General features: G+C 42.1%; 1 protein-coding gene across 1 annotated transcript in view; it reads left to right on the top strand.

The window, feature by feature from the left end:
- The window catches only part of FAM50B (family with sequence similarity 50 member B), a 40,453-nt gene extending 27,161 nt beyond the window's left edge, over positions 1-13,292 (top strand). Inside the window, exon 2 of the transcript XR_010119203.1 lies at positions 12,906-13,292. The gene's annotated coding sequence lies outside the window, so the exon portion shown is untranslated. The remainder of the gene's footprint in view (positions 1-12,905) is intronic.
- Positions 13,293-13,950: the final 658 nt, after the last annotated feature.

Below are 13,950 nucleotides of genomic sequence, written 5' to 3'. Positions count from 1 at the left end.
CCCTTTGCCAACTAGAAAGTCTTTCATTTGTTTTCAGCTGCTTTTGCGGGATGGACAAGACAATCCTCATGCAATGAAGGCAAAATAATGTTGGCTTGAAGACTGCCCACGCTGAACATCTTCCTATATTGTTGTTGTGGAAAAACCCCACACAGAGATGAGCTCTCAGGAACATCACAAAATCTCCCATGTTTTCGAAAAGCCATAATTAATTAAGCTACTTCAGAAAATATTCATAGACTGACAGACCCCTAACTAGCCTGACACAAGCAGGTGCCACTATATTGATCTGGGGGGCTTAGGGATCAGGATCTTATTTGTATTTTTCCTGATTCCTCAGAATGAGAGACAGGGGTTTTATGTTCCTTGCTGGAGGATTGCAGCAGGGAAAGGCATTTCCTATGGACTCATGTATTTTTGCCAAGTAAATGTCATAGTAAATAATATTACAAAGAAAAAGAAAAATTAGATTTTTCTCATACCTAACTCATGCTGGAAATTTATTTTTCTAGAATTTATTGCCTTCAAACCAATAAGTCAGACTTTTTGAGAAACAATATGTGTATATGCACATGAACATGATTACATATGTATTTGTGTATGTATATGAATGTGTATATGAATATGAATGTGCATATGAATATATGTATATAAATATGTGTGTGTGTATACACACACACACACACACACACACACACACACATTTCAATCTCCAGGAGAAACTTGAACAGCTCCAGGGATCACCGTGGAGATCACCAGGGATCTCCAGGAGAAACTTCACAGGCTTCGAGGATCACCATAGAACTGTGAATGTATTTAATTAGGGCAGTGTTACAAAGTGGTTATGACTGATGAGCTGCAGAGACTGAAGTCACTAAGAAAGCAGCAGGATTTAACCCCACTTGTGGGAACCAGCCTCCAAGAGGGCCCCCAGTGATTCTTTGTTGGTTTTATGCCCTACGTAATCACTAGGACTTGGATGAGATGACAGCATGTAACATATGATACAAGGTCATGAAAGGCATTGTACCTTTCATGTACCACCTTGCTCTCTTGGATCACTCATTCTGGAGGGAGCCAGCTTTCCTGTCATGAGAACACTCAGGCAGCCTCATAGAAAGGGCCACCTGGCAAGGAACAAGGAACAAAGGCCACGTGCTACCAGCCAACCAAAACTGGGCACTGAATGCTGGAATCAGATCCTCCAGCCCCATCAAGCTTTCAGATGACTGCAGCCCCAGCCGGCAACTCAGCTCATCTCATGAGCGATCCCATCTGTATATAATTAATATATACGTATTAACAGACATATTTCACATGCCAGAGAACACACTCAAAGTACATAGTTCAATGGTTGTTAGTATATTCACAAAGTTGTGCAGACATTACCACAATCTAATTTTGGAAGATTTTTGTCACTACAAAAACAAACCCTCTACCCATCACCAGATAGTCCGCATTCTCATCTCCTCCCCAGCTCTAGGAAACCGGTAATTATTTTGTTTCTATAGATTTGCTTATTCTCACCATTTCACATTAATGGAATCATTTACTATGTGGCCTTTTGTGTCTGGTTTCTGTCACTTAACATGACATTTTCATGTTTACCCATATGGTACCATGTATCAGGGTTTCATTCCCTTTTATGGCGAGGTAACATTCTAGTAGATACAACACATTTTGTTTATCCATCGTTCACCAGTTATAGGACATTTGGGTTGCTTCCAATTTTTGGCTTTTATGAATAATGCCGTTAATGAAGGTTTGTGTACAAGTTTTTGTACACAAATATTTCATTTCTCTTGGGTATATCCCTAGGAATGGAATTGCTGGGTCATATGGTAACTCTATGTGTAACCTTTTGAGGAATTGCAAGTGTGTTTTCCAAAGCAGCTGCACTATTTTACATTTCTAGTAGTATCGTATGAGGGTTTCAAATTCTCGGCTTCCTCACCAGTAGTGTATGAAGCTTTCAAATTCTCTGCCTCCTGAATTCTGCTAATTAATTCACCAACACGAATTATTATTATCCATCCTTTTTTTTTTTTTTTTTTTGGAGACAGAGTCTGGCTCTGTCACCCAGGCTGGAGTGCAGTGGCTCGATGTCTGCTCACTGCAAGCTCCGCCTCCCGGGTTCATGCCATTCTCCTGCCTCAGCCTCCCGAATAGCTGGGACTACAGGCGCCCGCCACCACACCCAGCTAATTTTTTTGTATTTTTAGTAGAGACGGGGTTTCACTGTGTTATCCATCCTTTTTATTATAGCCATCCTTGTGGGTGTGAAGTGGTATCTTGTTGTGGTTTTGATTTGCATTTTCCTGATGGTTACTGATGTTGAGCATTTTTCAATATGCTTATTGACCATTTGTATATGTTCTTTGGAGAAATTTTTATTTATATCCTTTGTCCACTTTTTAATGAGATTACTTGTGCTTTTATTATTGACTCATAAAATTTCTTTATATATTATAGATACAAATGCCATATCAAATATATGATTCACAAATATTCTCACATTCTATGTGTTGTCTTTTGCTTCATGGTATTCTATGAGCACAAAAGTTTTTAATTTTAATGTAATCCTATATATATATATATATATATTTTTCTTTTGTTACTTGTGCTTTTGGTATCATATCTAAGAAACTATTGCCTAGTTCCAGGTCATGAAGAATATACTTCTATTTTCCTTAAAGAGTTTTATAGTTTTACCTTTTACATTTATATCTTTGATCCATTTTGAGTTAATTTTTGTATACTGTGGAAGGTAATTGTCTGATCTCATTCTTCTGCATGTGGATATCTAGTTGTTCCAGCACCATTTGTTGAAAAGACTTTTCTTTCCCCATTGGATGATCTTGGCATCCTTATCAATATTTGGGTTTATTTCACATAGGTTTATTTCTAGACTCTCATTTCTATTCCGTTGATCTATATTGCTATCCTTATGCCACAACTACACTGTCTTGATTACTGGTGTTTTATAGTAAGCTTTGAAATAAGTGTGTGTCCTACAACTTTGTTCTTTTTCAAAGCAACAAATTCCTAGTTTATAGTTTATCTAAGAATGCCTTTATTTAATCTTCAATTTTACAAGATAGTCTTGCTGGACGTAAGATTCTTGATTCACAGGTTTGATTTTTTTTGTTTTTCCCATCACTTTGAATCACTGGCCTCTATTACTTTTGATGAGGAATCAGCATATTGGGGATTAAGTCAATTAATTTTATTAGAGTTCCTTTGCCTATGATGAATCATTTTTCTCTTGAGGCTTTCACGATTGTCTCTTTATTGCTGGCTTTCAATGTTTTGATTATGATATATCTTGATATGATATGGCATAAAACAGAGTGTGGCTCTGTTTTAATCCTACTTAGGATTAATTGAGTTCCTTGGATGTATAGATTAATTCTTTTTAAGGAATTTGGGGAGTTTTCAACCATTATTTCTTCAGACACATTTTCTGTTCCTTTCATTCTTTCCTTTCCTTCTGGTACATCTAGTATGCATATGTTGGTGTGCTTAATGGTGTCCCACATTGCTCTGAGGCTCTGTTTACTTTTTATTTTTGTTTCTCCAATTCATAATCTCTATTGATCTATCTTCAGGTTTGCTTATACTTTCTTCTGCCAGCTCAAATCTATTTTTGAGCCTCTTTAGTAAATTTTTCATTTCAATTATCATGCTTTGCAACTCTAGAATTTTTATTTCATTCAATTTTATAACTTTGATCTCTTTATATTTTCTATGTGGTGAGGTATTATCATCATACCCTCCTTTACTTCTTGGGCCATGGTCTCCTTTAGTTCTTTGAACATGTTTATAATAATTGCTTTGAAGTCTTTATTATGCCCAACGTCTGCATACTTCATGGGCAATTTCTATTACTTGCTTTCTTTCCTGTGTATAGGTCACACTTTCCTGTTTCTTTGCGTGTCTTTTTTTTTTTTTTTTTAAGACAGAGTCTTGCTCTGTCACCCAGGCTGGAGTGCAGTGGCATGATCTCGGCTCATTGCGACCTCTGCCTCCTGGGTTCAAGCAATTCTCCTGCCTCAGCCTCCTGAGGAGCTGTGATTACAGGCGTGCACCACCATGCCCAGGTCATTCTTTTTTTTTAATCATTTTTATTTTTTTTTAATTTTTAGTAGAGATGGGGTTTTGCCATGTTGGCCAGGCTGGTCTCCCAACTCCTGGCCTCAAGTGATCCGCCCATCTCAGCTTCCCAAAGTGCTAGGATTGCAGGCATGAGCCATGAGCCACTGTGCCTGGCCTTCTTGTGTGTCTGATAACTTTCATCAAATATTGGACATTTTAATTAATATATTGCAGCAACTCTAAATACTGATTTCTCCCCCTGTGGGGATTGTTTATTTGTTCAGTGTCTTGCCCTGACTCGTTCAGTAAAGTCTAGTCTCCTCCATTGTGCAGCCTCTGATGTCTCTGCCCATTTTCCCCCTCAATTTCATCTGTAAGCCTGGTTTTCTGTGGGTCACCCCTGGGTCAGCTCAGATTGTTAGTCAGTCTCTGATTTGTCAGAGGTTGTACTTAAGCCCCTGAACCAGTAAGGCTTTCACCACTGGATCTGTGTGTGGCTTCGAGACTGCTTTCACTGTTCAGGGAGTTTGTGAGTTTGCCCGGTGTTCAGCCAAGGAACAGTAGCTCAGAAGTTCCTCTTCATTCAGTCTTCAGAGGACTCAGCTTTGGGCAAGCACACAGAGCTCCTGACCACCAGGGAGGACTGTGGGTTTAGCTGGGATCCCTTTGGTTGTCGCTTTCTTTGATCTCCGCATTAAGTTTCTGGCTAGTCTGCCTCTGTTGGTATCACACTCAGTTGTTAGTCTTCACTAATTGCTAGTTGATTGTTCTACTGTTTTCAATAATGACCTGGGGCCTTAAATTGCTCAACAATCTAATCCAATTAAAGTAGAGCCCCTTGGCAAGGACAGTGTGTTATGAGTCTTGAAACTGGCTCCAATGCTTTCCTTGGCAGAAACTTTGCACTATGGAGCATGAGCTAGAGATGCAAGAAGATGGGCACCCAGCCGCCCCACCTGGATCCTCTTTACCAAGAAGGAGCTGTGTGTGTATGGGAGGTGAGAACCGGTGCCATGACAGCCTAGTATATAGCTCTGTAACCCACAGCTGGGGGTGGGGGAATGCAGGATACGATTTACCAATATTCACCAGCTGCCAAATATATCTGGAATAGCTCTTTCCCCTCCAGAAGCTGGAAAAGATGGGAGCTGCCAAGCCCACCAGAGCAGTTCTCCCACAACACAGTGCTGGAGGAATAGGGGACTGCATTTTTTACCAGTCCCACCCAGATCCTTTCTCTGTAGGGGTGGGAAAACAGGCTCCATTACCTGGCTGCCACCACCATTCAGTATAGGATTTCTGCAGCAGAGAGCTCTGGGAAATGGATCTACCGATATTCAACATCTGTGGAATCCACTGGGAATATCTCTTCTACCCCGAGGAGCTGGGGGAGATAGGAGCTGCCACTCAGCTTTCAAATTCTTTGAAGCGGCTCCTCTGCAACACAAAGCTATGGTGATGAGGGGGAGCCCTAGATCAATGGATAGCCTCCCCCTGTTCTTACTGTGTTTCCATAGGTTTGCTGAATACAAGCTTTGTTGTAAGCACTTTGATCAATCTCCAGAGATTCTGGCTGATCAGATTTTGCTAACTTTGATTAGCTTAGTAGCTGTCCTTCTGGGAGAGAACTTTCCCCAAGTTCCTCACACTGCTGCTGTGCTCCAAGATATGTTTCTAAGTTGGAAAAAAAGTCTGCGAGGAAAAGCAATACATATAATGTGCCACTATTTGCCAAAGAGGACAGAGGGAGAATGATACATATATTCACTCATATTGTGCTTAGAATATCTCTGAAAGGATATATAAGATTCTGGAAGCCACTGTCTGGTTCTGGGGAGTGGGATAGGATCGCTAGGAGACAGGCATGAGAAAGAGGCTTCCCCCAGTATATCCAGCTGTACCTTTTGAATTGTGAACCATGCAAATGTGTTACCCATTAAAATATAAAACCATAATTAAAATTTTGAGGCCGGGCGCAGTGGCTCACGCCTGTAATCCCAGCACTTTGGGAGGCCGAGTCAGGCGGATCACGAGGTCAGGAGATCAAGACCAACCTGGCTAACATGGTGAAACCCTGTCTCTAATAAGAAAACAAAAAACAAAAAATTAGCTAGGCATGGTGGAACGCGCCTATAGTCTCAGCTACTCAGGAGACTGAGGCAGAAGAATCCCTTGAACCCCGGAGGCGGAGGTTGCAGTGAGCTGAGATTGTGCCACTGCGCTCCAGCTTGGGCAACAGAGTACGACTCTGTCTCAAAAATAAATAAAGAAAATTTGAACTGATTTTTTAAAAACCACAAAAAGTATCCTAAGTAACAAGAGCTTGATTTTCTTTTTTTTTGGTTGAAAATGTTTTTTTATTATACTTTAAGTTTTAGGGTATATGTGCACAGCGCACAGGTTTGTTACTTATGTATACACGTGCCATGTTGGTGTGCTGCACCCATTAACTCGTCATTTAACATTAGGTATATCTCCTAATGCTATCCCTCCCCCCTCCCCCCACCCCGCAACAGGCCCTGGTGTGTGATGTTCCCCTTCCTGTGTCCGTGTGTTCTCATTGTTCAATTCCCACCTCTGAGTGAGAACATGCGGTGTTTGGTTTTTTGTCCTTGTGATAGTTGGCTGAGAATGATGGTTTCCAGCTTCATCCATGTCCCTACAAAGGACAAGAACTCATCATTTTTTATGGCTGCATAGTATTCCATGGTGTATATGTGCCACATTTTCTTAATCCAGTCTATCACTGATGGACATTTGGGTTGGTTCCAAGTCTTTGCTATTGTGAATAGTGCCGCTATAAACATACGTGTGCATGTGTCTTTATAGCAGCATGATTTATAATCCTTTGGGTATATACCCAGTAATGGGATGGCTGGGTCAAATGGTATTTCTAGTTCTAGATCCCTGAGGAATCGCCACACTGACTTCCACAATGGTTGAACTAGTTTACAGTCCCACCAACAGTGTAAAAGTGTTCCTATTTCTCCACATCCTCTCCAGCATTTGTTGTTTCCTGACTTTTTAATGTTTGCCATTCTAACTGGTGTGAGATGGTATCTCATTGTGGTTTTGATTTGCATTTCTCTGATGGCCAGTGATGATGAGCATTTTTTCATGTGTCTGTTGGCTGCATAAATGTCTTCTTTTGAGAAGTGTCTGTTCATATCCTTCGCCCACTTGTTGACGGGGTTGTTTGTTTTTTTCTTGTAAATTTGTTTGAGTTCTTTGTAGATTCTGGATATTAGCCCTTTGTCAGATGAGTAGGTTGCAAAAATTTTCTCCCATTCTGTAGGTTGCCTGTTCACTCTGATGGTGGTTTCTTTTGCTGTGCAGAAGCTCCTTAGTTTAATTAGATCCCATTTGTCAATTTTGGCTTCTGTTGCCATTGCTTTTGGTGTTTTAGACATGAAGTCCTTGCCCATGCCTATGTCCTGAATGGTATTGCCTAGGTTTTCTTCTAGGGTTTTTATGCTTTTAGGTCTAACATGTAAGTCTTTAATCCATCTTGAATTAATTTTTGTATAAGGTGTAAGGAAGGAGTCCAGTTTCAGCTTTCTACATATGGCTAGCCAGTTTTCCCAAGAGCTTGGTTTTCAAGGAGGAGATTGAGGACTTCAGGAGATATTGGCAGATTATTTTTAATATTTTTGATTAAGTGGGCAAACAGAAGAGTAATTAATAAAATAGAATCAGACCATTATAATACTCAGACCATTAACAGAATAAAATGGAATCGTTAAATAGACCTTCCCAATTATGAGATCAGGGCTAACCTCTCCACAGTTTGTCCTTGAGGGAGAAGACCTTAAGCCAGGTAAAGCTATAAGCTTTATATAGGTTCCAGTCAATTTCCATGACTTAGATGATGAATACCTGATCGAATTTTAGAATAAACATTCGACCCATGACAGGGTTGAAGTTTTGATCCATTTCCTCTGAGAAAGCTCTCTGACCCATGTGAGTTTGCCCACGTGCTCCCCAACAAACTTCAAAGTCAACATACTGAGAAACATGGGTAAAGTGATCCCTGTCAAACTCCACCCTGCCAAGAAAAATGCCCCAATACACTATTTCTCTAAAATAATGAGTGTTGACATGATTTACCCTATGTATTATTTTTTAGGGTCATTTTTAGACAATATAGTATGGTATACCACCATTAATCAATTTCCTATTTGGGGACATGAGAATACCTTCTAATTTTAGCCTATTAAGAAGGAAATTGAAATTTCCACCTGTTAGTCAAATCTTTAGAAATATCTATCACTATGTATTTAGAATAAATTTTTGGAGCAGAGTTGCTCAGAACAAAAGATGTAGAGATATTAGGGATTTTTAATAAACATTAACCAGTTACCTTCTGCAGCATATTAAATTCTCCAAAGACAATCACAATACATCTCTCATCCTACACACGCTTCTGCAATGCAATGTGGACTTGTTCCTCCCCCATCAAAATGTGTTCTTCTCCACCTGCTTTGGTGGCCTTGTGACTGCTTTGAGCGATGCAATATGGTGGAAGTGATGCTGTGCCCACGGATGTAGCTTTTAATTGGTCTGTCAGCTTCCGCTTCCCACCCCTTGGAAAATGTGCCTTAAAAAGACACACTCTCTTAAAACTAGCCACTTTGCAGAAAAAAGGCAAGTTACCTGCAGAGGCTGTGTGTAGATGTCTCACTTGAGCCCAAGATGAGCTCCCAGCCCACAGCCACTGCCAACTGCCAGCTATAGCCACATATGTGACCCATCTGGGATGTGCGAGCCCAGATGAGCCACCAGATGACTTCAGTCCCAGCCAACAACATGAATAGCAGACGAACCACCCAGCTAAGCCCGATGGACCCACAGAATCATAAGAAGGAATACAATGGTTGTTGAATATTATTTTAGGCCACTGAGTTTGGGGTTCGTTTGTTACATAGCAATCAATAACTCAACACTCTCCAAAAACACTGCTCCAATTTATATTCTCATCAGTGGTGTATAAAAATGTTTCTTTCCGCAAATCCATGCCCACTCTTGGTATGTTTTTTCATCTTTGCAACGTAACGGGTGAACACTGCTTCTTAACATTGGTTTGGGCTGGGCGTGATGGCTCACGCCTGTAATCCCAGCACTTTGGGAGGCCGAGGCAGGCAGATCATTAGGTCAGGAGTTCAAGACCAGCCTAGCCAATACGGTGAAACGCTGTCTTTACTAAAAATACAAAAATTAGCCAGGCATGGTGGTGCACGCCTGTAGTCCCAACTACTCAAGAGGCTGAGGCAGAAGAATCGTTTGAACTAGGGAGGCGGGGGTTGCAGTGAGCTGAGATCGCGCCACTGCATTCTAGCCTGGTGACAGAGCAAGACTCCGTATCAAAAAAAAAAAAACAAAAAGAATATAAGGCTAGACAAAATAGCTTCTGCCTGGTTTTGGTGGCACTCCCCCTTATTAGAGTGTGAAGATGCATACCCAGAAAGAAGTCACTAATATAATGACAGTATTTTGTTAATTTGTTTCTTTTTCTTTTTCCTTTTTTTTTTTTTTTGTTTCTTTTTCTTTTTCCTTTTTTCTTTTTTTTTTTTTTTTAGACAGAATTTAGCTCTTTTTGCTCAGGCTGGAGTGCAGTGGCATGATCTCGGCTCACCGCAACCTCCACCTTCCTGGTTCAAGCGATTCTCCTGCCTCAACCTCCTGAGTAGCTGGGATTACAGGTGCACACCACCATGCCCATCTAATTTTTGTATTTTTAGTGGAGATGGGGTTTTGCCATGTTGGCCAGGCTGGTCTCAAACTCCTGACCTCAGGTGATCCGCCTGCCTTGGCCTCCCAAAGTGTTGGGATTACAGGTGTGAGCCACCACACCTGGCCTATTTTGTTCATTTCTAAATAAATGACACAGATAATATGCTCCTTGTCTGTGCCAGGAAGGAGCAGATTTAGTGGCAGGTAGAGCAGGGAAAAGCGGCACATAGATGGACGCTCAGCTTCTCACTTGCAGGAGCAGCAGAGTAAACTCGCTCACCAGCACAGATGAAATGGAGGGAAAGATGCTGACTGGGCCACAGCCATTGCCAGCCTACATGTAGAAGAGACAGAGAAAGTCATGGCGGACCACAGTTCTTCCTTCTTGTCCCTGTGTTGTCTTTTTACCGACTCCACTTCTGACACCACATGTGTGGGCTTTTCCATAGCACGATTGATGCTTCAGCGCCAGCGGCGCAGCTGCATTTCCTTTGCTTCTGGAACTAACTTCTGGGAGTTAGCAGAGACCCCACAGGGTGAGGGCCCCATTAGACAACTCCCGCCTCACACTACCGCTGCGAATGAGTGGCCTGGGCTCAGATGCTCCTGTCCGGTGAATACAGATCTGGGTGTTCCCATGACCCGCCCCTTCAGCCTTGATAATTCATTCACAGAACTCAGGAAAACGCTTTACCTGCATTTACCAGTTTGTTGTAAAGGGCGCAAGGAGGAACCGCTAAATAAAAGAGACGTACAAGGCGAGTGATGAGGGGGGCTGGCATGGAGCTTCCTGACCCTTGCTGGGTGCACCACCCTCCCAGCACCTCTGTGTTCACCACCCCAGAAGCAAACCCCATTGTTCAGGGGTTTTGGGAGGCCTCATTATGTGGGTACAATTGATTAAATCCTTGGCTGTTGGTGATTAAAAATCTCCAGCTCCTCTCCGTTCCTTGAAGGTCGGGATTGGAGCTGAAAATTCCACCTTTCTAATCACATGGTTGTTTCCTCCGGCGACTAGCCCCCAACAGGAGTCACCTCCATAGCATAAACTCAGGTGTGATGAGAGAGGCTCATTATAAATAACTAAAAACACTCCCATCACTCAGGAAATTCCAAGCTCTGTGCCAGGAACTGGGGAAAAATACCAAATATATATCCCTTCTTATACCACAGTCACGTATAAACAACATCTACCTAAGCCACTGGCTTCTAAATCTGTCTGACCGTGACTCTTAAATACATTTTATATCCCAGCCAAGTACACAGTCACCACCCACACATATCTGTGTATGTGCCTGTATAAAACTGAAACCAGATTTCATTAAGTTCTAGGAAATCATACTCACCCTTAACCATATGCAATAGACCAATATTTTCAATTCAGTTCATTCATTCCTATTGCATTCTGTTTCTTCGTCTTCCTTTACATTTTAAATGCTGGCTTCAGCCCACAAAACTGATTTCTCAACCCACTAATGCATCCCAAGCCACAGTTCAGAAAACACTGTGTTCTCCATGCCAAGACTCATTATATCTCCTCTCTGAGACTTTACAAAGTAAAGAGAGACAGGAAGACACCCTCTGCAGAGGCAAGTACCCCCTGGACCAGCAGGAAGAGACGTGAGCATGAGATGTAAAGAGAACAGAGCTCAGTGAGCACCAAACCATCCAGAACCAGAGCAGGTGTTGGCAAAGGCAAGACTCCATCCCTTTCAGACAGGTTTCTCCTCGCCAAACTGCTGAAGGCACGTTTTTCAGGCAGCCTCTTGTTTCAAGTGGTGCCCAGTGACTGTCTTGGCCCCACACCTGTTCTCAAGTTTGTTCTTGAGTCTCTGTGGAACCCTCGGCCAGTTGCACTTCTGCCCAGGGCTCTGGGCTAGTCCTGAAAAGGCCAGCTTCACAGAGTCCTAGCGGCTTCACCTCCTGAAACTCCAGAGCCAACGAGTTGACCCTTACAGAGATCTCTGTCCAAACTAGGGAGTTAGTCAGAAAAGAGGGTTCTGTCTCAGCAGTGGAAAAGGGATTCGTATGGCTTCATTCTGACTCGAAGCAGCAATCCTGTTCCAGAAAGGCTGGCAGAGGGCTTTGTTCTTAGAGATGTACCCAGCCCATGAGTCTGGAGACAGATGTTCTTTGTTATTCTGTGAAACCATATGGCTTTTTACGCGTTCTTTCTTCTTCCCTGGGTTAAATTGCAATGGCATCGTCTCACTTCTTTTAACGGGCCATGTCTAACATCTGTGTGATGAAAATGCTCATTTGTGGGCTTGTGGAGCTTGAATAGCATCCAGGCTGCTGGGGACTTGCTGCCCCATGTAGGAGGGAGAGAGACAGGGCATTGCTGGAGTGCAAATCAGGTCAATTCACGAAGCACAGGAAATTAGCGATGCAGTGGGTGTTTAGAGGAAGAGAATTCTGACTTAAGTCTCCTGGAATATGGTTTAACCTGGACTCCTTTGCCTTCTCTAGAATTTGTATGTAATTTTTAGATGATGTTTATAGGGTTTTGTTTTTTATATTATAAGTCTAACACATGCTTAGAAAAGAAACAAATCACTCATAATCCGACTACTCAAAATAAACCACTGTTATTATTTTGATGTTTTTTTCCTCCCAGTCATTTTTGTCCCAGGTATGTATGTGTATGTAAACTTGATATACATTTTGTCATTAAACTTTATATAAGTTTATATGCAATTTTGAAAATCTGTCTTTTAAATTTACCATCATATTCATACATTGAAGGGCAAATATCTCTTTTATAACATCTCTCTCATCCTATCACTCGATCCACCTTTAATGCTTCAAAATGCCTAAACGCCACCTCTCTGTGTAAAGACAGCTTTGCTTCTGTCTCTCCACCACGAGGTAGCCTTCAAACGGGAAGAAATCAGGACACTAAGGTTCTCTGAAGCCATGCTCTAGACCCACCAGAGGCTCACAGGAGAGAATGACATGGCATTCAAACTGAGCCTTTGTGTGACTTTGAAGAGTGCTCAGCACAGCAGTAAGTGGGGCTGCTTCAGGGTTTTACCTGGGCCAGATAATGGGCATGAGATCAGTTCCTTCTATGTTTTTAGGAACTGAGGGCCTGGAACTGCCTGGAAAGCCAGTGCAAAGCAATCTCCTCTTGCAGAAAGGGTGATATTATGATCGGAGCCACGGGATAGGGACATCTCTCTCTCCTGTTGCCAGAAGGACCCCGCTGTAGAGCCCACACTAGAAAAGGCCGTTTGCAGAGAGAAAAAGGAACAGACACCCAGAATGGGCCACAGTCTGCACACAGGAACCTGCCCGATGGGAAACATGGGGACTGGATGAGGATGTAGCGAGGATTCCTTCCCAGAATGGCAGCCCCCAAGAGCCTGTGTTTTCTGCTGATGCTGACCTCGGGTGCAGTGTGTTCCTGCCTCTTAAGTCTCCTCCACAACTACATCCCCTGGGCCCCACCAGCCCCAGTCTACAGCCTTCTGACTCAATAAATGCTAATATTTAACCAGGAGATAAGGGCCTTGGTCTGCTTGACAGTTTTGTTTTTTAAGAGAGGTATCTTTCAAGACAGCACATTTCTGACTGTATCAACCATCTAACACCACTGATAATATCTGATGCTGTAGGCTACGAAGTGACAGAGTTAAATACTTTGATCTTCCAATCCCCCTTCCATCTTTGCACAATCATTTCCTTCTTTGTGCTAAATATTAACTGGGTCAGATGGATCATTCTGATCTGTGTCACTCAGTAGAGATTCAAGTCCCGCCTTCAGATGGAAAGTTCTAAGAAGCCAAGATGAGTCTCAAGTTCAATTATAAATAACTAGCAAAAAAGGGAAAGGAAATGAGATCAAACTTAAGTCATTTTCTTCAGGACAATTGTCTCTTCTTTCTTTTTCATTGTGTACAATTTCACATCATGAGTATTTCTGTTGCAAATCAGATCTAGTTCTGCCTTTGAAAGAGGCATCAAAATACAGCTCATGGGAAGAAGCGGCGTCTCACCTATAAGGATGAACTTGAGGACCAGCTGGTGGCTGAGGAGGGAGGATTGCTTGAGTACAGGAGTCCGAAATCAGCCTGAACAATGTGGCTGAGAATTTAGTGCATTGTTCTTCCTCTTCTTTTTAAT

The sequence above is a fragment of the Symphalangus syndactylus genome, chromosome 23 (assembly GCF_028878055.3).
Source record: "Symphalangus syndactylus isolate Jambi chromosome 23, NHGRI_mSymSyn1-v2.1_pri, whole genome shotgun sequence".
NCBI classification, from domain to species: Eukaryota; Metazoa; Chordata; class Mammalia; order Primates; family Hylobatidae; genus Symphalangus; species Symphalangus syndactylus.
The sequence above is the reverse complement of the archived record's forward strand: the minus strand, read 5'-3'. Positions and strand labels throughout refer to the sequence as shown.